The sequence below is a fragment of the Carassius gibelio genome, chromosome A9 (genome assembly GCF_023724105.1).
Source record: "Carassius gibelio isolate Cgi1373 ecotype wild population from Czech Republic chromosome A9, carGib1.2-hapl.c, whole genome shotgun sequence".
NCBI classification, from domain to species: Eukaryota; Metazoa; Chordata; class Actinopteri; order Cypriniformes; family Cyprinidae; genus Carassius; species Carassius gibelio.
Genome location: NC_068379.1, coordinates 27,534,750 through 27,556,984, shown reverse-complemented (window position 1 = coordinate 27,556,984; position 22,235 = coordinate 27,534,750). Strand labels below are relative to the sequence as shown.

At 33.7% G+C, this 22,235-nt stretch overlaps 1 protein-coding gene across 4 annotated transcripts in view; it reads right to left on the bottom strand.

The window, feature by feature from the left end:
• Positions 1-22,235, bottom strand: part of b3galt1b (UDP-Gal:betaGlcNAc beta 1,3-galactosyltransferase, polypeptide 1b) — a 146,127-nt gene that overhangs the window by 13,659 nt on the left and 110,233 nt on the right. For all 4 annotated transcript variants that reach the window (XM_052606611.1, XM_052606609.1, XM_052606612.1 and 1 more), the window contains exon 4: positions 8,309-8,419. The gene's annotated coding sequence lies outside the window, so the exon portion shown is untranslated. The remainder of the gene's footprint in view (positions 1-8,308; positions 8,420-22,235) is intronic.

The following is a 22,235-nucleotide window of genomic DNA, read 5'->3' as shown; positions in this document are numbered from 1 at the left end:
TGGCCACTTTATTGTAAACCTCGCTAGCAGGGGCGCCGGACTGGGGGTAAAACCAGTACTGATTACCAGGGCCCCGAAGGAAGAGAGGGCCCTTGAAAAGTCTGGAATATTTATTTTCAAGAGGAGGGGGGCTATGCATAGGGCCCGGGATCTTGTGCAGCATCCCTGCTCGCTAGTACCAGGTTGGACCCCGTTTTGCCTTCAGAACTGACTTAATTCTTTGTGGCATAGATTTAACAAGGTCTTGGAAACACTCCTCAGAGATTTTGGTCCATAATTACATGATAGCATCACGCAGTTGCTGCAGATTTGTCGGCTGCACATCCATGATGCGAATCTCCCGTTCCACCACATCCCAGAGCTGCTCTATTAGGTTGAGATCTGGTGACTGTAGAGGCAATTTGAGTAAAGTGAACTCATTGTCATGTTCAAGAAACCAATTTGAAATGATTCGAGCTTTGTGACATGGTGCATTATCCTGCTGGAAGTAGACATCAGAAGATGGGTACACCGTAGTCACAAAGGGAACAATACTCAGGTAGGCTGTGACATTTAAATGATGCACAATTGGTGCTAAGAGGCCCAAAGTGTGCCAAGAAAATATCCCCCACACCATTATACTACCACCAGCAGCAGCCTGAACCGTTGAGACAAGGCAGGATGGATCCATGCTTTCATGTTCTTCATGAGAAGTTCTGACTCTACCTTCTGAATGTTGCAGCAGAAATCAAGACTCATCAGACCAGGCAATGTTTTCTCATCTTCCTTTTTCCTGTTCTTATCTGACAGGAGCAGCACCCGGTGTGGTCTTCTGCTGCTGTAGCCCATCTGCTTCAGGGTTCGATGTGTTTTGCGTTCAGAGATGGTATTCTACATACCTTGGTTGTAACGAATTAAATCTCCTTTCTTCCCCATTCTGATGCTTGGTTTGAACTTCAACAAGTCGTCTTCACCACATCTAGATGCCTAAATGCATTGAATTGCTGCCATGCGATTGGCTGATCAGCCAATTAGCTTTGTTACCAAGCAATTGAATTATGTGTACCTAATAAAGTGGCGGTGTGTGTGTGTGTGTGTGTGTATATATATATATTCATTTTAGATTACATTTTTTTTTTTTTTTAATGAAATGTTTATTTCATTTATTTATGGCTTTAGTTTTAGTTATTGATAATAACCATGTTACCAAAATTATATTATTTAACAGCATATTATTTTATTTTTTCTGTTTTAATTAATTTTAATTTTAGTTCAAGTTTTGTGATTTTATATGTTTTTGTATTTATGTCTAACTAGTGTTTATGAAGGTTTTAGTTTCATTTGACTTGTTTTAGTACTTCAACTTTTTTATTTATATTAATTTACACTTTATTTTAAATTTAGTTATTGTGTTTATGTCAAGTAAATGTTTTTTATGGTTTAGGATTACACTTAACAGTACGATCTCATAACTTCATATTAGCAAATGCATTAAATAACAACAAGCAATGCATTGATTACAGTATTTATAAATCTTTATAAACATTAGTTTAAATAGAGCATCGCTAATTAATACTGGGGAGCAGTTTTCTCTATCTCTGGGTCTATCTCTATTTTCTCCTGATAACCCTGAAAATATCTTAAATTACACTTTCAAGGCTTCCAATGTAGGCAGCTGACTAGGTTTTGTAACAAAGCCATGGGTCTAAAGAGCTTTTGTTACTAAATCCTCTTTAGCACTACAACCAAATGTAACAATGATAAGCATCGATGGAAAAATAAAGACATAAAAAATGCTACATGTAATGGTAATTGATTCAACAGGTGCACTCATTTGTGTGTTTGACAGGCGATCTCCATGGGATGACAGACAGAATACCACACTGTCGCTCACGTGCACAAGTATCGACACATCTGCCAAACACACGGTCATCCAAATGTTCAGTAAATGATAGTAAAATGATTCTCTGCAGCATCCGCTATGCAAATGACTCACTGTCTGTTTACAAGAGCACCAGAAGTGTGATTATTACCAAAAAGAGTGAGGAAATAGTCAGGTGAAAATGTTTTAAATGACATGAGCAAACCATCAATTCCGTTTGCTGGGTTGTTTTGTTATTTTGAAACACAAATTACAACAAAAAATGCTACATTTAAATGCAACAGGCTTATATGTTGTATTTTCCGGTTTTGAATGCAATGTGCTGCAGTTCAGTTCAGTTCAGTTCAACAGTGCCTGACCTTCCTCACTTTGTCCGAAAGCTCCAAAAAATACCACCATTGGCAGGAATAAACAGCAGACTGGCTCTCAATCATAATTGCATTTTTAATTTCTCTAGCATTGATTTAAGCCAGCTTCACATCTCTCTGACTCTAATATTTTTCATGAATAATTTTGCATAATTACAATATATATCAAGTGTCAATAAAAAAATGCATCCATTTAGCTGCTTCCTACTATTAATGACATGCACTCTTTAAAAGTCTTTTATAATACCTTAAAAGCTAGACGAGGTCTAAATAGTATATTTGACACTACATTTAGAAAATTAACCCTTAAGCGTAATGAAAATCCTTTACCTAATTTGCTTTTTCCAGTCAAATATGACGGACCCTTTAAAATTTGACTGTTTAAGTGAAGTTTAACTGCATTTTCAAGTACTTCTTTTGTTTTTATTTTATGGATATTTTTATGGAGCTATCCATTCCCTGGGAATCAAACCCATTATTTCAGCAATATAGCACTTTGCTCTACTGTTTGATCTACAGGAATGCATTATAAGGAATGGAGTTTTATGATTTGTTATGGATTATAAAATAATTATGGACCTTACTTGTAGGTGCATTCAGATGTAAAAAGCGTATTTATTAATCTCAAAATGCATAAAGCATCAAGTTTGACTATTCTGTAAACACTGGTTAAAACTTTGTTCCTTGTCATGTACTTACAGATTCATTCTGAGAATCAAGCTTTGTGGCACCGAATGCCATTCAAAGTCACAGATCTGATGGAATTCTGGAAAAAGGTGCAAAGTAAAAGCATCAGCCTGAATCCCCTCTTGGTGTTTCTCATCAGAGAGCTGAAATTTAAAACAAAACCACAAACTAATTCTTACTGTATTTTATTTTGCCATGCTACAGATACAAAGTTCCCAGGGGACTGTGGTGATGTCCGTTTAGCGCTAGTGTTTGCTAGAAGTCAAGATTTATAATTGTGTTTAAAAAAAGAAAACGTTCAACAATTAAAAGAATATTATCAGGAGAAATACTTATAAGTTATTGTGATTTTTATGGGGTTGGGGTGGTAAAAAATATGGTTTACAGTGCTGTATCACAACTGGATTGTTTTATACAGGTCAAAAATGGACAGTACTAATACTTTAAATCTAAATAGAGTAGTGATACTGTAATAGTAAAAAAAACAAAAAAAAACAAAAGTGCATGCCAGTTAATGACTCCAAAATGTATATTGTTTTGGAATCTGATTGTATAATCCAGATTGCATGCAATCAGTTATGACCCAGCACTGTTAGTGGATAATTATGGCAATGTTCACTTAAAAAATTTGGTGCATAAGCTCATTACAATGAGGCCTACGAGCAATCAGTTAAATAAGAAATATTAGAAATAAATTTTAGTCCAATGTGATAACACTAACCTGCTTTTTTGGGGGAAAAAACCCCCTCTCTGAATCAAAATGACCTTAATGGAGGTTAATCTTCATAATCTGGATGCTTATGAAAGTAATGCAGTATGCTCTAATTTGTCACATTTTCATGTCAATATTCATTTTTATAGTTACGTGAAGACAATACAGTGGACTTTTCGTCAAGCTGTATGACAAAATTAAAATCTGTTTTGATGTCTGTTAATTGTTTTCATTGTTTTAAGTTGATTAGAAAAGCATGTCTAATCAGTTGAGAAACAGGCACAATTAGTCAAAATTATAGTTATTAGTAAGTAGTAATTATGTTTTGTCAAAAACCTCTTTGTGTCATTGCATGAGTTATATACATGCTACAAGCAAAATACTGGAATAAAAAGTTGCAACTCAAGCTGTCAGGTAAATGTCTCAGTAGTACATTAATAAAAGATCAGCATCTGCTAGTAACATCCCATATTTTCACCATAGGTCAAAGCACATTTCAGCAGAACAAGCAGTCATCCAGGAAGATATAGCCGTACCTGAAATCTAATGAGATCCGCTGGAGCTAATGCACTGAAACACTGCTAAATTCCTGAACAGATGTTGAAAAACAACACTTCCTCCAGTGTTTACAGGCAGGACCCAAGCTAGGCCTGAACTCATTCAAATTTGACTTTCATTGCCAAAAACAGTCACCCCCTTCCCATTTGGCATGCATTGCAAATCATCCAGCAAAGCTATGTATATTCATGAAACGGAAATACAAATCATATCTTGAACCTCGGGGAGACATTACAAACCAGTGAAATAATCACACAAAACAACCAGAAGATTCAATGTATATGGTGATTTATGGTTCTGCGGAGGCCAAATCCGTAGTAGAGGAACAATGTGACGACACCTATTCATCAAAGCGGTGGCATCCATTTCTTCTAGCCGCTAGCTTTAGCTTTCTGCATTCTACTCCCTATTGAGAGCAATTATACTGTCCTCTACACATCAGAGAGGAAGGGCTGTGATTTACAGTCTCGCACTGATCTGAAAGCGGAGCGCTCAAATGCCAATAAAGACATTTCTACTTTAACACCTGACATTTTCAATTTACAAAACTGCGTTTCTATTCAGATTAATCTAGTTAGATGTAAATAATGGCTTTTGGACATTACATAGGATATATTTTTTGTATTAAAAATGGATCACAGTAGAATTAAATAACAAAAATGAATGCTTTTGTTGTAATTTTTTTTTTATTAGATTAAAAAATAAATGTTTAAATTTAAGCATTTAAAATACTAAAACTAAAAAAAAAAATAATAATTACAAAAATACAAACAGATAATTCTTTTTTTATTTGTTACAGTTTTTACAGGCAGAATCCAAGCTAGGCCTCAACAAAATCTTCTGTTTTCATTTCAATTTTAAAGTTTTAGCAATTTTGTACTTTTCACTAGTGTTTTTTTTATTCCTATATTGATTTTATTAATTTACATAATTATAATAATAATTTTAGTTAGTTTAGGACCTTTCAGTATCGAGTTAAACAAAACTAAAATGATGCATCTTCCCTTGGTAACTAGCTGAAATATACTGAAACAAATTATAAATGCAAAACTCTTGTTTTTGCCCACATTTTTCATGAGCTGAATTCTGTGAATTCTGAATTTTAAAAGGTCTATTTCTCTCAAATAATGTTCACAAATCTGTCTAAATCTGTGTTAGTGAGCACTTCTCCTTTGCCGAGATAATCCATCATCCTCACATGTGTGGCATATCAAGATGCTGATTAGACAGCATGATTATTGCAATAAAAGACCACTCTAAAATGTGCTGTTTTATCACGTCAATGCCACAGATGTCACAAGTTTTGAGGGAGATGTGTTGCATTGCATGAGGTCACACCAAATGGTGGTCACACTGGTTTTTGGACCCCCAGGACCCCCCAATACATTAAAACTGCAGATTTTAGAGTGGCCATTTATTGTGGCCAGCCTAGTGTTCAAATTCAGCCCTACATTCACAGCTAAATATCTCATCTGTAAAACGTATTTAACCTGTATTGGATGTGTAGATAAGAATGTACTGCATTAAAAGAAAGGCTCGCCACGGACGTCCATCTAGTGCATATTTACACAAACCCACAATTAAAAATTAGTGCAGACTGAATGCAAGAGCGCATCCCATGTGAACAGCCCCTGCAGATGCACAGAAAAACACTTATTAAGAAAAGTATACAGCGAGAGATAATTAAATAATGCATAAAACCAGAACGGCATGTCAGACACGCACAAACACAAACATGCGTGCTGTGTTTTCCCATTTGGCTCAGATCATCATCTCCTTTCCATTTGAAAGGCTCCGTTTATCCCGGCTGCCAATTAATGATGCATGAAGGCCTCGGTCCAAAGGATGCCTTCTCCTCTCTTGAGGATGTCCCTTTCCCACCAGATTTCTAATTAAAGCTGGCCTCGATAAGACCTCTCTGCACGACGCCAGACTTTGTGTTTTCAAACATCAACACATAATTGAATGCTCACTGACAACTCCGACAAACACTTTTTTCTGGAATCGCACGGATGCAAACTGAAGAAGATAAAGGCAAAAGGCTGACATGGCACAGTGTGACGCCCGGGCTTCAGGCGGTCTTAATGTACTTCTCTCCCAAAAAAATACAAGTTTAAAGCACATCACAATGCTCAGAGCGGTTTTCACTGTCAAAACTGTTATTAATTGTGAAAAGAAGAAAGAAGAAAAGAAACTGGGTTCCTCAAAACATTACATCTGAAATGTTAGTAGCATGTAAGTAGTTCTTAATCTCAGTATCAAAAAGTATCAAAATCTCAGTATCGGACAAATCATTAGTCCTATGTGCAACTTTAATGCATCTTTCCACTCGCTTTCAGTTCATGAGAGGACGGTGAATAAATGATTTTAAAGCATTTTGATTATTGTACACTAAGAAGTGTTCGTAAAAATTATAATGCCAGAGTTATCACTTCATTTTCATCAAGAAATAAATAAATAATAGATCCAGTATGCTGTACAGACAAATCTGAGTGAAGTCATGATGATGAGCTAGTATTATTTTAGTATTATTCAAGTAATATCATAGTTTTTATTAACATTTTTAATTAGCTTTTATTTTAGTACTTTCAGTTTTAATTTTATAACAATTTAAGTAGCATTTTTTTGTCAATTTGTTACGTTTATTTGTTTATTTTAAATCTTACTATTTATTTAATTTACTTTTATTTTGGCTTTAATTTCATTTCAGTTTTGCTTATAATAAAGAAATATACATTTATATATATATATGTATATAATTTATTTTAATACACTTAAACCGAGATCAAAAATGTGTTCCTGCAAGTCACTATGGTAAGCCAGTGACTTAAAAATTTAAAATTATTTACATAATGTGATTGTGTTTTTAACTGTTGTGTTTATTTTTAAATTTATTTTATACTTTCAGTTTTACTTTCATTTTAATTTTAGTTAAATGTCTAGTATTTTTTATGTGCTTGTCATTTTATTATTATTATTTAAATATATATATATATATATATATATATATATATATATATATATATATATATATATATATATATTTCAGTTTTAGTATTATTTCAGTATTATTATTATTATTCAGTATTTTTAATTATTTATTTTATTTTCTAGGTAGTAATTTTAGTGTTTCATCCTACTTACTCAGATAAATTAATTAAATTTGTTAAAAGATGTTTTCTTGCATGTCTCGATGGTTAGCCAGTATCATTTTACTATTGTTTAAATAATATGTAAATATACTTTTTAAATAATAATAGTTTTATTAATATTTTGAATAAGCTTTTATTTTTATACTTTTAGTTTTAAATTCATTTTAAATGTACTTGTGTTTTTAGTAATTTTGTTATGTGCTTTTATCATTTTTATTCATTTTTAAATATTACTATTTTATTTACTTTGATTTCTGTTTTAGTTTTAGATCTTATTTTTATATTTTAGTTATTTTTTTGGTTTTTCAAAAGAAATTCAATGAAAATTAGAGATGTTTTTCATCTAATACATATATTTCACTAAAGTTTTATTTCAATAAAGAAAATGTTTTACTAATTTTAGATTTACAGTAGGTAATGATAATAACCCTGCAGTACGTCTGCAAGAATGATTCATTACTGAAGGCTTGTCAATTTAATTTGGCTGGAAATTTCAGGCTTTCGTTAATTTCCATTTCATAAAATGGTCCACATCATGTGAGCTCGTGGTTCACATTCATTTAAACATTTCTGAAACCATGTTTTACCAAACTTACATATATACATTTATGCATTTATGCAGAACTAAATGTTTTAACGTTTAACAGAATAGATAACATGCATTTCCCATCTGCCAGTATATTCGTGTTGGAGAGAAACTATTGAAGATACTGGCAAATGTTTTGGCTCGACAGCTTCCATAACAGCACACTTCAGCTCTGTTTAACAGGCGATCCACGCGCTGCTTTGGGAAACAGGTGCTGGATCCATCTCAACATAATGAACTTGATCTTAAGATCCCCAGAGCCTGTTTTGTAATCTTATCAGGAAACCCGGGCCAAAGACTAAAAAGGAGTGAAGCCTGTCACCAGCCCTTCCTATGGCAGTCATTATGGGTAATGTGCGGCATTATTTCTCAGGCAGAACCGACCTGTCTGAAGCAGCAGCAGACCGCAGTTCATCTCAAACTCATAAAAGTCACTCTCCATGTGCTGTATAATTTCTGATGACATGAGTCTTTTTCGCTCGTGAAGTGCAGGATCTGTCAAGCAGAACAGAGAAATTAGCAGTCAATAAAAGAGCGAAAAAAATGAAATCAAAAGTGAGAAAAGAACTCTCTTTTGCTCGCTAAGGCTGCATTTATTTGATCAAAAATTCAGTATTTTTATTACAATCTAAAATAAATGTTTTCTATTTCAATAACTTATTTCTGTGATTTTCAGCATAATTTCTCCAGTCTTCAGTGTCACATGATGCACTGACCCTAAATCTTTAAAAAGCAATGTACGCTTAATTCTAAATACAAATATTTTATCCCAATAATCAAAATGTAAACACTTGCTCCACCTCTAGAACTAATGTAAAATCCTGTCATTGTTTAAAGTATCGTTGATAGTTTATTGATATTTTTAAATTAATTAGTGATTTTAGTAAGATATTTGTTGTGTTTTTGTCATTTATATATATATATATATATATATATATATATATATATATATATATATATATATAATATATATATATATATATATATAATATATATATATATATATATATATATATATATATATATATATATATATATATATATATATATATATATATATATATATATATTCCAGTTTGATATGCTTATTTAAGTTCTAGTTTTCATTTATTTCATTACCAGTTAGTCATTTTGGTTCAAAAATGTGTTTTTATCTTCCGTCAGTTAAGTATTATTTTAGTAATATTTAAATAATATGATATGATAACTAATGATAGCATTAGTTTTATATTTATTTTAATTTTAGCTACATTTTAGTAAGTTTCTCTTAACATACTGAAAAGCTTCAGTCTTTTGAACATATTAACATGTTGATGTCGTATATTTTGCTGCAAACGTAAGGGACAAAAAAAAAAAAATCTATTTTTTTTTAAAGTTAAAATCTAATTAGATTTAATATTCTTCAAAGAAAAACTAAACTATATATACGTTAAAATAAATGAAAATAAGAAATGCTGTCAACTAGCTGAAATAAAATGTATATTTTTTTGTATATTTTATTTCAAGTGGCAATAATTGAGGTGTTTTTTATTTATAGTTTTAGCTTATTAAAATAACCCTGCTGACTACCATTCTATATTTTCTCATCGAGTATCCTTTTTTTGCTATGAAATATTATAAAAGCTTTACATATTATCATAACCTTTTGTTTTGATGTAACTGTAAGTATATGCAGTGTTTTGAAGCTTACAGTATTATTAGTGTATTGAGTCAAGTTCTCAAACAGAATCAGCTGTGAGCTCCTGTCTGATCTGCCCTCTCCGATCACACGGTTATCTCTCTGTCAGGACGTTCTCCAAGCAGATCAGCGAATGGTTTCCTAACTGCAGTAATCTTCACCAGTGCTTCCACTCCTCTCAGCTTCACAGACTCAAATCATTTTGCATTGTATTATTGAACCTAGAGAACAGAGATCACAACCTTGATTTGACTTCTTCTTTCTATCTCTATGTAAAACACATCAGTTCATCGGAGCCAAAACAGCAGTTTTTGTAAAGCATACGAAGAGAGCAGTCAACACGGCCTGCAGCCTTGAGAACCAACACACACACACACACACACACACACACACACACACACACACACACACACACACACACACACACACACACACACACACACACACACACACACAAACACACACACACAAACACACACACACAGAGCTCTTTATATGCAAATCTCATAGCCAAAATATTACCTGCTCAAATACATCTGTTCAGCACAAACTCTCCTGTTATAGATGAACAAACAGCAGACCGACTCATGAATTTAAAGAATGAAATCCGTTATACATTTCCCTGTTTCGACTAATGAATTTACATTAAATTTGCAACATTTTTAGCAATTTCCTTGTCATTACTTTTGAATTTTGGAGTTAATCTAATCTTGAAACAAAGATAAAGACCAGGCAGTTTTTATTCACATTCTGAATCAGTTATATATATATAGTAACATTTTTAAATCAGTTTATCTATCTATCTATCTATCTATCTATCTATCTATCTATCTATCTATCTATCTATCTATCTATCTATCTATCTATATATATATATAAACTGATTTTAAAAAAAAAAATTTTAATTTTAATTTTTAATTTTATTGTTTGCTTTGTCATTTATTTTTTTATTTTTTTATTTTTATTTTTTAATATATGTATCGTTTTTTTATAATCATTTTTTATTTAGGTTTTAGGTTTGTTTAGTACATCAAGTTAAACTAATATAAATGGAGAACTGTTGCCTTGTCAGCAAGCTAAATTGTTTCAGTTCACTAGCATGTTAAAGTTGTGAATTTTTTTTATAGAAATTGCACTGAAAACACATTTTAAGTCAACAAAATATTTATAGCTGAGCATAGCTAAAATAATAATCAATAATTTTAGAAACATTCATGGTGGCCCGGTTTCACAGACAGGGTTTAAATTAAACCAGGATTGGGCCATCTAATTAGTGTTTAGAAATATGCCTTAGATAAAATTATCACTGGTGTGCATCTTGAGACAAAACAATGAATCTGACATATTTTAAGATCAGTCTGAAGTTTCTTTCAGTTTACATGCATTTTAGCCTGGGACTAAGCTTAAACCTTGAACGGTAAATGTTAATAATTAAATTTTAGACTTTTCTATTAACTTTTTCATTGATTTACTTTGGACTTCAAAATATATTTTTTAATACTGTCTAAATAATATCTAAATTTCTCTATACAATTATATTTTAAAAATATTTTCTATGTAATAAAGCAAAATAAACTACACATTTTAATTTATTCTAAATACTTCTACTACTACTACTACTACTACTACTACTAATAATATAGTTATATACTTAAAATACTAAACAACAGCAGTCAAAATATAGAGGTATATACTAACAATTGAAAAAAAAAAAAATCACAATTACATTTTTTATTCTGTGGTGAAAATACTGAATTACAAGATTGTGATATAAGCATTGTGATATAAACTCTATTCTCACAATTTTGCAAAGTCTGAATTGTCATATAAAAAGATGCATTTACCTTTTTTTTTTATTATTTTTTATAAACCACAGTGCTGCTTAAAAAAAAAGATCTGACAAAAGTCATGTGTTAATGTTGATTAGGAAGCTCATTAAATGAACACTGCCTCTATAACAAATCCCCACTGTATGGAATAATATAACATTAATGCACATTTTATGAGCTTATTTGGCTTCCTCGCTTTGCTGCAATCTATCAAAACTTTTCACTCAGCTTAATGTAGCTGCACTCATTTAATCGTCTGATTGATTCTTTTTTTTTTCTTGCCTGGTGCTCACAAAGCCCAATTTAGTTCAGTCCCTGAAGCTGGAATATGTAAATGATGAGCATGTGCTAATGTTAGCATGTCAATCAGACTGTTTGGACGTAAAGCGCAAGCGGTTGGCCTTTGTTTTAAGTGAGATTGCTGATGCTGTTTTAGTTTATCATGCTATCATATTGGCACATTGCTGGTCTTGTTATCTTGCTGAAGGGCAGCAGGACTCGGAGACTCTCCTCCAGGAGCACCAATGAATGGAAAACTATTAGACTCTGAAAAAGCTATGTATTAGACTCTGCTGAAACATGACGGCACACAAGGCCAGTGCTGGATCCATCTGATGGTAGCAGCATTGCATATGTACTTTTAATGCCATATCAATTCATTTCTTTAATACATATTTCTGGTAAATTCCATGTAATTTTTTGGGGAGAAGAATGGAGATTAGAACACATTTTGTAAATTAGAAGTTTATGCATCGCCTCTCAAACTTCTATATCTATGAGATTAGAGCAAGTGAGCATTGCCTTGAGTAGACTATACTAAAGATTCCCAGTACAAAATGAAATTCAACCAATTGCTGAACATATAAATTAGTCAGGTACGCAGAAGCATCTGAACACAGACAGGACCATATGTTTACCTAAAGGTTCTGCCAATTACTTATGAGCACCTGGCAACCTACATCATTCATCTATGTGCAACGAAACATAAACTGATACAGCACTCTGGTGAAGCTGCTGCTGTTTATTGTTGGACGAGTTTGTTTCCACTAGCAGCTGCAAGTACTTCACTTCTATAGGGTTATACACACTACCATTCAAAAGTTTTTAAAATAAATTAATACTTGTATTCAGCAAGGGCAGCTTAAATGGCAATAAAGACATTTAGAATGATTTGTATTTCGAATACATTTTGCGTTTTAATCAATATTTTAATCATTATTCTTAATATTTATTTTTGAAAAAAAGTACCACTATTTGAAAATCCTGATTTTCATTACATTAATAAATTACTAACTTTAAAATATATTAATATAGATTTTTTTTAATAATATTTCAATGTTATTACATTATTTTAATAAATAAAATTAGATATAAAAATATTTAGTATATACTTATGTTTACCCAATAATCATCATCATCATCATTATCATTATGGAGAAAAAAAATCAAAATGTACCAACAGGAATATGCCATAAATATAAAGTTAACACAGGCATCAAGATTCATTGTCATGCCTGCACTGACAGACAGTTGTCTGATTATTCCCACAGTTTTATAGATAAAGTGCAAATCACAGCACAACACAACAGGACTTCTGAGATCAGCCACAAATCACACAAAGTGCTTTGTGTTGGTGTACATATTGGATTTTAGACGGAGAGAAGTGAAAATTGGGAAGCAAAATGGATCAGCATGATGCAAAAATGTGCCTAAAGCATTCCAGTAAAGCAGCAATAATGTTATTGTTATTGCAAACAGAGGAATGGCCTCATCCTTCTCAACACACAAAGGGTGAATTCACTCCACAGTTGCAACACTTTATTTCTGTGGAAAAAACTATTTAAATTGGGAACCTTAAACAAATATAGCTCAAATCAGTGTATTTTGATTAGAGAACGAATTACTCTGAATTCATTAATTTTAGTGATTCAAAAACATACAAAGCAACCAGTGTAGACAGTTAACCAAAGACTGATGATTAGTTTTTTGGGTTCATTTGTCAATCGAAAACTTACAAAGCAACCAGTGAACCATTTTTTTTTTCATCAGTAATTTAAAGCATGCACAAAACCGGTGCTATCCAATTTCCAAATAAAAGATTCTTATGATTAAGTTCTTTTCAGTCAATCAAAAGATACAGGAAACCTAGTGTAGTCCGATTTCTGAATGGAAGTCTCTTATCAAGTGATTATTATTAGAGTTCAGTTCATTCAGTTCTTTTATTTGATTATCTCAGTGAATCAAACACACTTTGCTCAACTAACTGTGAGACTAACCACAAATCAAAATCATTTCTTTAGATAACCCCCATTGTCTTATTCACAAAACATAACTTTTTATTTTCATGACGGCAGTAATTCTTTTCATGATGATGAAACAACCTAAACTGGATGCTAAAGCAACACAGACAATGCTATCATTGGCCAAGCTCCATTCAAAGAGCTCTGTTTTTATTTAATTTCATCGTTCACTTCCTCCTGAACCCTCCCATATTCTGCTTGGCAAACGCTTGCAGTCTTCTCAGCCAATCTTCCGTGCCATGGGATTAACATACAACACATAATGAATACATTAAAAGCTTGCAGGAGAGGAGCTTCCGTCCATTCGGCTGAGCTCAACTGAAGGTAAACGGGCCTGAAGCCTCAGCCGGCGCAGAGCTTTCCAGGACATATGCTGCTGCACACTAGGTGTGAGAGCAGCACACACAGCTCAAGCAGCAAATAAATCATTAAAGACATTAAAGACAGTCATCTGCTTGGAAATGCACTGGGATGAACCGCAGCAGTAGGTACAGTATGCTGAAGCAAGCAGAAGGCACTGTATGCACATAACTTCAGTGACTCTTAGCCACTTTAAGCCTTTGGTGAGGAGCACTCTAATACCATTAGCCTCCATAGCTAAAGAGCTTGTGGACAAAAAGCACCTGAAAGGCTCTAAATTGTGCAAGCTGAGCTACATACAATAGACTAGTGTTTCCTGAACTGATGCTGAATCTACTTCCTTAATGTTACTGGGAGCACATGGCGAGGAAAACAAACACACTGAATTTATTCCGATTGATGAATCTGAATGTAGAGTTTACATGAATCCTAAATAAAGTGATCGGGTTGATGTGCGCGTTTATATGCTCATTGTGACTTGTTTTGTCAGCACAGGACACATTCTCAGGAGGAAGCACATGTGGAGGCGATAAATGACAACAATGCATGCGCGATGTTTCAGATGGTATGGCAAGTGTAAACAGATGAATTGGATATGGGTCAAAATTGATAGAACGTGTAAATATATACATACCTACATACATACATTTTCGTATGTAAAGGATTTATCACTGCGACTCAAATGAAAGTTTTGAGCAGTGTAGATTAACTGTTAGAGCTTATTGTTTGCCGTTATCCGATTAAAAAAGTGAAGTGAAGTGAAGTGACATTCAGCCAAGTATGGTGACCCATACTCAGAATTTGTGCTCTGCATTTAACCCATCCGAAATGCACACACACAGAGCAGTGAACACACACACACACTGTGAGCACACACCCGGAGCAGTGGGCAGCCATTTATGCTGCGGCGCCCGGGGAGCAGTTGGGGGTTCGATGCCTTGCTCAAGGGCACCTAAGTCGTGGTATTGAAGGTGGAGAGAGAACTGTTCATGCACTACCCCCACCCCCGATTCCGTCCAGCCCGAGACTAGAACTCACAACCCTTCGATTGGGAGTCCAACCCTCTAACCATTAGGCCACGACTTCCCTTACAAGCAGACATGGTTTTATGTTTATGCAGCATGATACGCAACTCAATGCGTAAAAAGACAGTATTTATAATCAGTAATTATGTCCCCACTGGATGCAAAAAATGCCTTGTTTGTAATGGGTTTTATTGGCTTGGTCTCATCGTGCTGGGAGACGGCATCACAGTATAGTAAGGGGTGTAACATTTCCATCACACCCTTGAGGCATTCGGCCAATCAGAACACACCTTGCTTTTCAGACTGTTGAGCTTTGTGAAAATCAATGCGCTTCAGAAAGGTGGGGCATAGAGGTGAAACAATAGTGTACAGTATGTGGAAAATAATGTTTTTTGAACCTTAACCCATGTAAACACATTGCATTACACCAAATAATGTTATTTTGAGCAACGTCATACGACCCCATTAAAGAATTAAATCCCAGCCGCCGAGATGCTCCTCTATCGATCACAGACTATAGAAAGTGAAACTTAAATCTATAGGGGTGGTTGTATTAATTCCTGCACGTTCAAATATTTTTTGAAGCATCTTTCTTTTCAGATTTTTATTTACAGCATTATTTGATATGCTGTATGTTAACTTTGGTAGAAAACTGGTAGTTCTATGTGAAATTAAATGTGAAACTAAAATGACAAAAACACAACACAATTATTAATTATTTTTAAAATTAATATGAAAACAGAATATATACGAATAAAGACTATTCATAATATCAAAATATTAATAAAACAATTATATCACAATGTTATTTTAGTATCATTAAGATCCTACAATAGTTTTTATTGATTTTTGCATGATACATTTTTGTATGTTTATATTTTCCATTTTTAATTTTAGGTAAAGGTTTAGTAATTTGGTTGTGTTTTGTCAATTTTAGTAGTTTTTCAAATACGTCTTTACAGTTTTTAATAGTAAATGAATAATAAGCTTGTCATTATGCAGTATCACAAAATGTATAGTCGGACACATTTTTTGTATTGCATGATGTATTTCATATATCCCAGCTAAAGCTGCAGTCATGACAACTTTCTATTAACAAGGCTGTATTTAGTCATTACTTCAAGCTTTTTTGATAGTTTGCATATTTTATATAAAGCTTGTATGTTTCACCATATGCAGCGTTTGCTTATTTACATTTTGAGCTAGAGCAAAAAGTGGCACCTTTAATTTGACAAAGACATGCAACAGAATTTCTCTGGGAAGCTCCATCTGCCGCTATAGTGTTTTAATTAGAGACGGTGTGAGTTTGATCTGTGACTCAGATTCTTAAGTTGTGTTCGTGTCAGCATGTCTGCTTCTCCACACCTTGCAAAAAATAATGACGCAGGATAAACTAAACTCTTGAGTTTGGCTATTTGTCTTCAGTTAGTGGTGGACTTGTTAAAGCTGCGGTGAGGTCGATAGTATAGAGCAGGGATCGCACACTGGTGGACTCCGGTCCGAATCCAGACTGCGAAGCCTTTTGACATGATGCAAGAAATAATTAACCAGATTCTATTTTCTAACAAAATCAAAAACAAAAAAAATCTAAATCAAAAACAAAAATTTATATCAAGTACATCAAGATCAGCTATGAAGAGATTTTTGGGTCCTACATGCCACCTGTTGTTCAGATGTGCGGTCATGCTTGCAGTGAAGATAGCAGAGAACGGAAAGTTGACGGGCCCTTAAAAAGTCTTAAATTTAGTTGCATTAAATTTAAAAACTCTAAAAGGTACAAGAAAGTCTTACATTTTGGGACAGTACGACAAGAATTGCGATACAGCTTAATGTGTCGATTAAACTGCAAAAGGCTATGATTTCACTGAATAAATAAGAGGGCTGCAAGTTTCCATATATTATATGTTATTTAATTAATAAAAAAATATTGATTGATAATAATTGTTTAAATTAATAATATAATTCATACTTTTGACTTTGATTTTTTTTACTTTTGTGAGCTGTATACACACACATACCTCATAACTCATACTGAGTCTGACGATAATGTTGCATTATGGCAATTTTTCTCGCTTGACTGCATAAGAACCTGAAGCGCTGTTAATACGGATAATGAGCTATCCGTGGACTGAAAGTGGCATATTAATTTCAGCTCAACAGAAAAAAAAAAACAAAAAACAAAAAAACTAACAAACAAAAAAACACTTACACTTCTCTGCAGAAAGATCTGTCAGCATGCACCTGCTTCAAAAAAACATCTCACATTTGCTTTTTAATTTTATCATTCACTTCTTGAGAGAGCTTTCTGTGATCTTAAGATAAGAGCCATCTGATCCGTTGGGACGTAGAGGCAACAAATGAAACAAAGGAAGTCAAAAACACACAAAAACACTTATAAATCAACACAATAAATCAATGTTGCTGCTCTATTTGGTGGCGCCTTAATGCCGTGTAAGCCAGTTTTAATGAACAACAAGGAGAGCCAACCTTTCGCAAATGAAAACACAGCTGCATCCATATCCAATATCACAGGTGTTATTTGTAGATTGATTACACTGTGAATCCTCTCTATAAACATTAGCTCACTCAAGGCCTGCCTTCCTCTTTCGTTCCAGCTAGGCCCAAGATTTGTCATCTTAATTGCAATTCCTACAAATAAAGGAATTGATCAATTTCAAATAAGGAGACTGTCTTCTAAACGCTTTCTCTCTCCAAAATCTCTAGAAATGGCTGTTCATTGCCTATGTTACATCTCATCTAGATTACTGCAATTCTTTATATTGCAGTATTATCTAAATCTCAAATTGCACGACTTCAGCTTGTCCAAAATGCCGCAGCCAGACTTCTTTTAAAGTGTCGTAAACATGAACACATCACTCCAATTCTTAGATCCCTTCACTGGTTGCCGATTTATCAGAGTATAGACTTTAAAATTATCCTCTTCATTTATAAATCACTTCATAACAAAGCTCCTGTCTATTTATCCGAACCGTATACTCCATCAAGAAGCGTACGATCCTGTGCACAGCAGCGCTGCAGAGTGCAGATGATTCTATAAGACAAACAATCACATCTCAGTCAGAGAGAAAGAGATTAATGAGTGGACAAATGTGGGCAGATGTTGTGGAAAATGAGTGTCATTCATTCTTCTTGGTCTCTTGAATATGTAATTGCCATAAGAGACATAAGCCAGATGGAAACCGTTTTTTAATAGGTTTAGTTCATTAAATCTAATTGCAATGGTCAAACATAATGAATGAATGAATGAATAAATAACAGTTTTCTGATATTAAATAAATACATTTACTTACTAATAAATAAACCAGACATGAATTAAAGCAAGATGACTATAAATAAAGGTCCACTAAAGCCTACAAACAAACAAAAAAATGCATAAATAAATAAATTGTACTATTGATAAAAAATAATAAATGCATACAGTATTCTTCGGACTATAAGCCCTAAGTATAAGTCGCATAAGTCCAAAAATACGTCATGACGAGGAAAAAAGCATATATAAGTCGCACTGGATTTTATAGGTACAATTTGTTACAATTTGTAAGATATTTGCAGTAAAATATCCAAAAACCAGTAGGCTAGTGTTATATATTTTGTCCAGCTGATTGCTAACAATATCTCTAATGTTTTCAACAAAATTCCCATTTTAAACAGTGTCACGAGGCAGTGCAGTCGCCTGTCAATGACGTAAGTTGCCCTTTGTTACTGGCTTAACTGACGTAGAAACCACATGAAAACAGTGTCGAGGACACATCTTCCACTAGAAAGAGATGCCGATCTCGCTTGTGTTTTACTCGACATGTGAGTTGTTTGATTCATATCTTTACAGAAAATGTATGCTATTGTAACGATCAACAAAATTAGTATTATGGGGCATACACGCCAAATGCAGGGCATCGTGTCTCTAGACCCGCGCAAGGACGCGTCTGATTCATAGTCTGATCGTGTCTTTACATTGACTTTGTATGTAATCTACTCGCGCAAATCGTTGAACTCGCGTTAAATCCATGATTTATCTTTCCGTCTGATTGATGGCTGTCAGCGGTTGGGTAGAAGACAACGAATCCCATCATTCCACGCTCCTTCTTAGCGTCATCAAACCATGCGATTGATATTGTTTTGGTAGTGAGCCCTCTAGTAGCAGGTCCTACAACCTGTACCTTAAGTTGCATTTATTTAGAACCAAGAGAAACCATTACAGTCTACTGTAGACGGTAATGTTTGATTAAGATTTCACTTTTTTAACATTAGTGTGTAATGTTGGTTAGGGTTAGGGTTAAATTTACTTTCAATTCTGTCCCTGACAATTACTGTACAATCCTAAAGTAGCTTTCTGTGCTGCACATTTTCTGGAATACAGTTCCATGAGATCAGTGCTGGAAGACTCTTACTGAAACATGGAGTAGTTCCTGATTTAAAAGCAGAGGCAGCTGTCGTTGGGCCCCAACCTATAAGTATGTTTTATTATTTAGAAATGTATTTTCCATGTATACTTTCTGTCATTATTGTTGGTTATATCAAGGATGTTAACAAAGGCCAACGCTGTTGGCTTTAGTAGCCAATTAGATAAATGCTATTTCATACTTATAAGATAAACGTGTACAAACACCAACAAACTTCTATGTAATCACACCAGAGAACTTCAGTGGTAATGGGCGTGAAGATTCCAGACAATGTGCAGTATGCGGTTACTGAATCACAACACACTGGGTCAGCTAACCAATCTGAGCCCATTGCTTATTTCTGAGGGAGTGGAATCACAGAAACAGCAAGTCAACTGGCTGTTCAAATGACAATGGAGACAGCGGCTTACAATAGACATAAAATATATGAAAACTGAAGCACACAGACATGTTACACTACACCACATAAACACAATGAAGCCAAGAAAAAAAAGCAGTCAGCCACCCCTTTAAACGGGAGGTCTATTGCTATTTCATGCTTTCTGACTTATTTACACTGTTAAAGAGTTGGATTCTCATGCAAACATGGCCAAAGCTTAAAAAAACTGGTATTTCAGTTCCAAACACACTCCTTCAGGGTATTACTTTTTAGACTGATATCAACAAAAGCATATTGACAAATAAATGCATAAATGTGACATCAACTAAAGCATATTGACTGTCGAAAAAATAAACTACCAAGTAAATATATTTGGTAAACGAAAGCCTTCTGGCGATTTAATAAATAATACTAATAATAATAATAACAATAATAACAATAATAACACATTACAATAAGGTTTATTAGTTAACATTAGTTTTCATTAAGTAACATTAATGAAGATTAATTAATACTGTAATAAATATATTAGTCATTGTTCGTTCATGTTAGTTAATACATTAACTAACATGAACTAATGGAACACCTAAAACCTATTGTATATACAGTACTAATCATTAATAAAAGCCTACTAACTTTAATTAAGAAATACAAATAAATAAATAAATAAATATTAAATTATATGTATTCATTGAGTGAATGAATGAATGAATGAATGAATGAGACAGGTTCTTCAAAATGTCCTTCACATACAATTAATTTCAATATAAAAACACATCAACACCAAACATGGTGTTTAAATCATTTCTGATCATTATATCAAAAGCAGCTTGTGATTAAGCAGTCCAATGTCAGTCCAAACAGTGATCAAATAGGTCTCTGACCTACTAATGTAAATCATATTTTGTTCTAGTAATATGTAGTAGTTGTTCTAGTAGTTGGGGTAATACTATCATTATTTGTGAAATTATTTAATGTATTTTTAATAACCCATTTTAATGCATTCTATTTTTATGCCAATGGATTTCAGATAAAAGAAGTAATAAATACGGATTAATTTATATGATATTAAACTGCTGCTGGAGTTTCTCCTGAAGCTAACAGTCTGACAGTCTGATGGTGAAACACTGTGACTGATGTGCAGACCACCCGAGACACGGATCCAGAACAAACCCTGACCCTGAGACCCAAACCCAGACCTGCTGGTTCAAGATCCAGGCCATCAGTTTTAATGATCTGACACAGAAAAAGGTGAATTTATTGCAAAAGTTGAGACTTGTCTGTCTGTCTGTATCTATTGTACATCCAACGATTACAATCTCATGAGCAAGAACAGTTGAACAGCTTCAGTCTTTACTTAAAGCACCAGAACCAGAACAATTCCCACCAGCAACCTGTTTTGAAAAGGTTGCTTTGGGTCTGAAATAACTTCTCATGAGTTACAAATGAAAATCCGCTCACAATATGGTGATAGAAATGTGATGCAATGAGGCATGACCACGGCCGTCTCTTCTGAATAATGTATCGCTACAGTGTGCACATCCTCATCTCCCAGGAAATGTCAGAGCTCAAATCTGATTCCAAATGTCAAGTAAACACGAAATCTCCTTTGAAACAGGACGCAGGCCAGGCTCGGGCATACTGCTTATTTCCTCGGTCTGGAGTGATAAAACTGCATATTCTCCCAAATTGTTGGGATGAGATCCACAAGTCCAACTCTTAATGAAGATGAGAGTGCTGTCCAGTGTCAAGACATGTTAGATTCCCCAGGCCAAGGACCGTCTCCATCGAGGGACATCTCACACTCTCATTTACACCACTACCAGTCCTAAATGCCAAATCTTTCCTCTCTCAACCATTTCAGAAAGTGCCTCATGCTGTCAAGAAGGCATAAGTATCGATGCCATAGTATCACACATCCACAGATCGACCACAGTACATTCACAAAAAAAAAGAAAAAACCTTGATTGGCTGTTGAAATTGTAAAAAAACACACACAAAAAAAGTCAAAAAATGCTTCTGTTTTGATTTGTCTGATGCTTATTAAAATAGTATTTTTCAGCATAATAATGTGAGTAAAATGTCTCTCTGAAAGCAACACTGGAGCAAAAAAACCTGATGAACATGTTCTCCAGCAATGGAAGAAGAACATCTGACCGTCTGTACAATAAAAATAAAATACTTATATGCATATATATATATATATATATATATATATATATATATATATATATATATATATATATACTTATATGTACTTTACATAATAATACAAACAAAAGGTACAAGGTCAATGTCTTCGATATTTGTTGCTTTAAA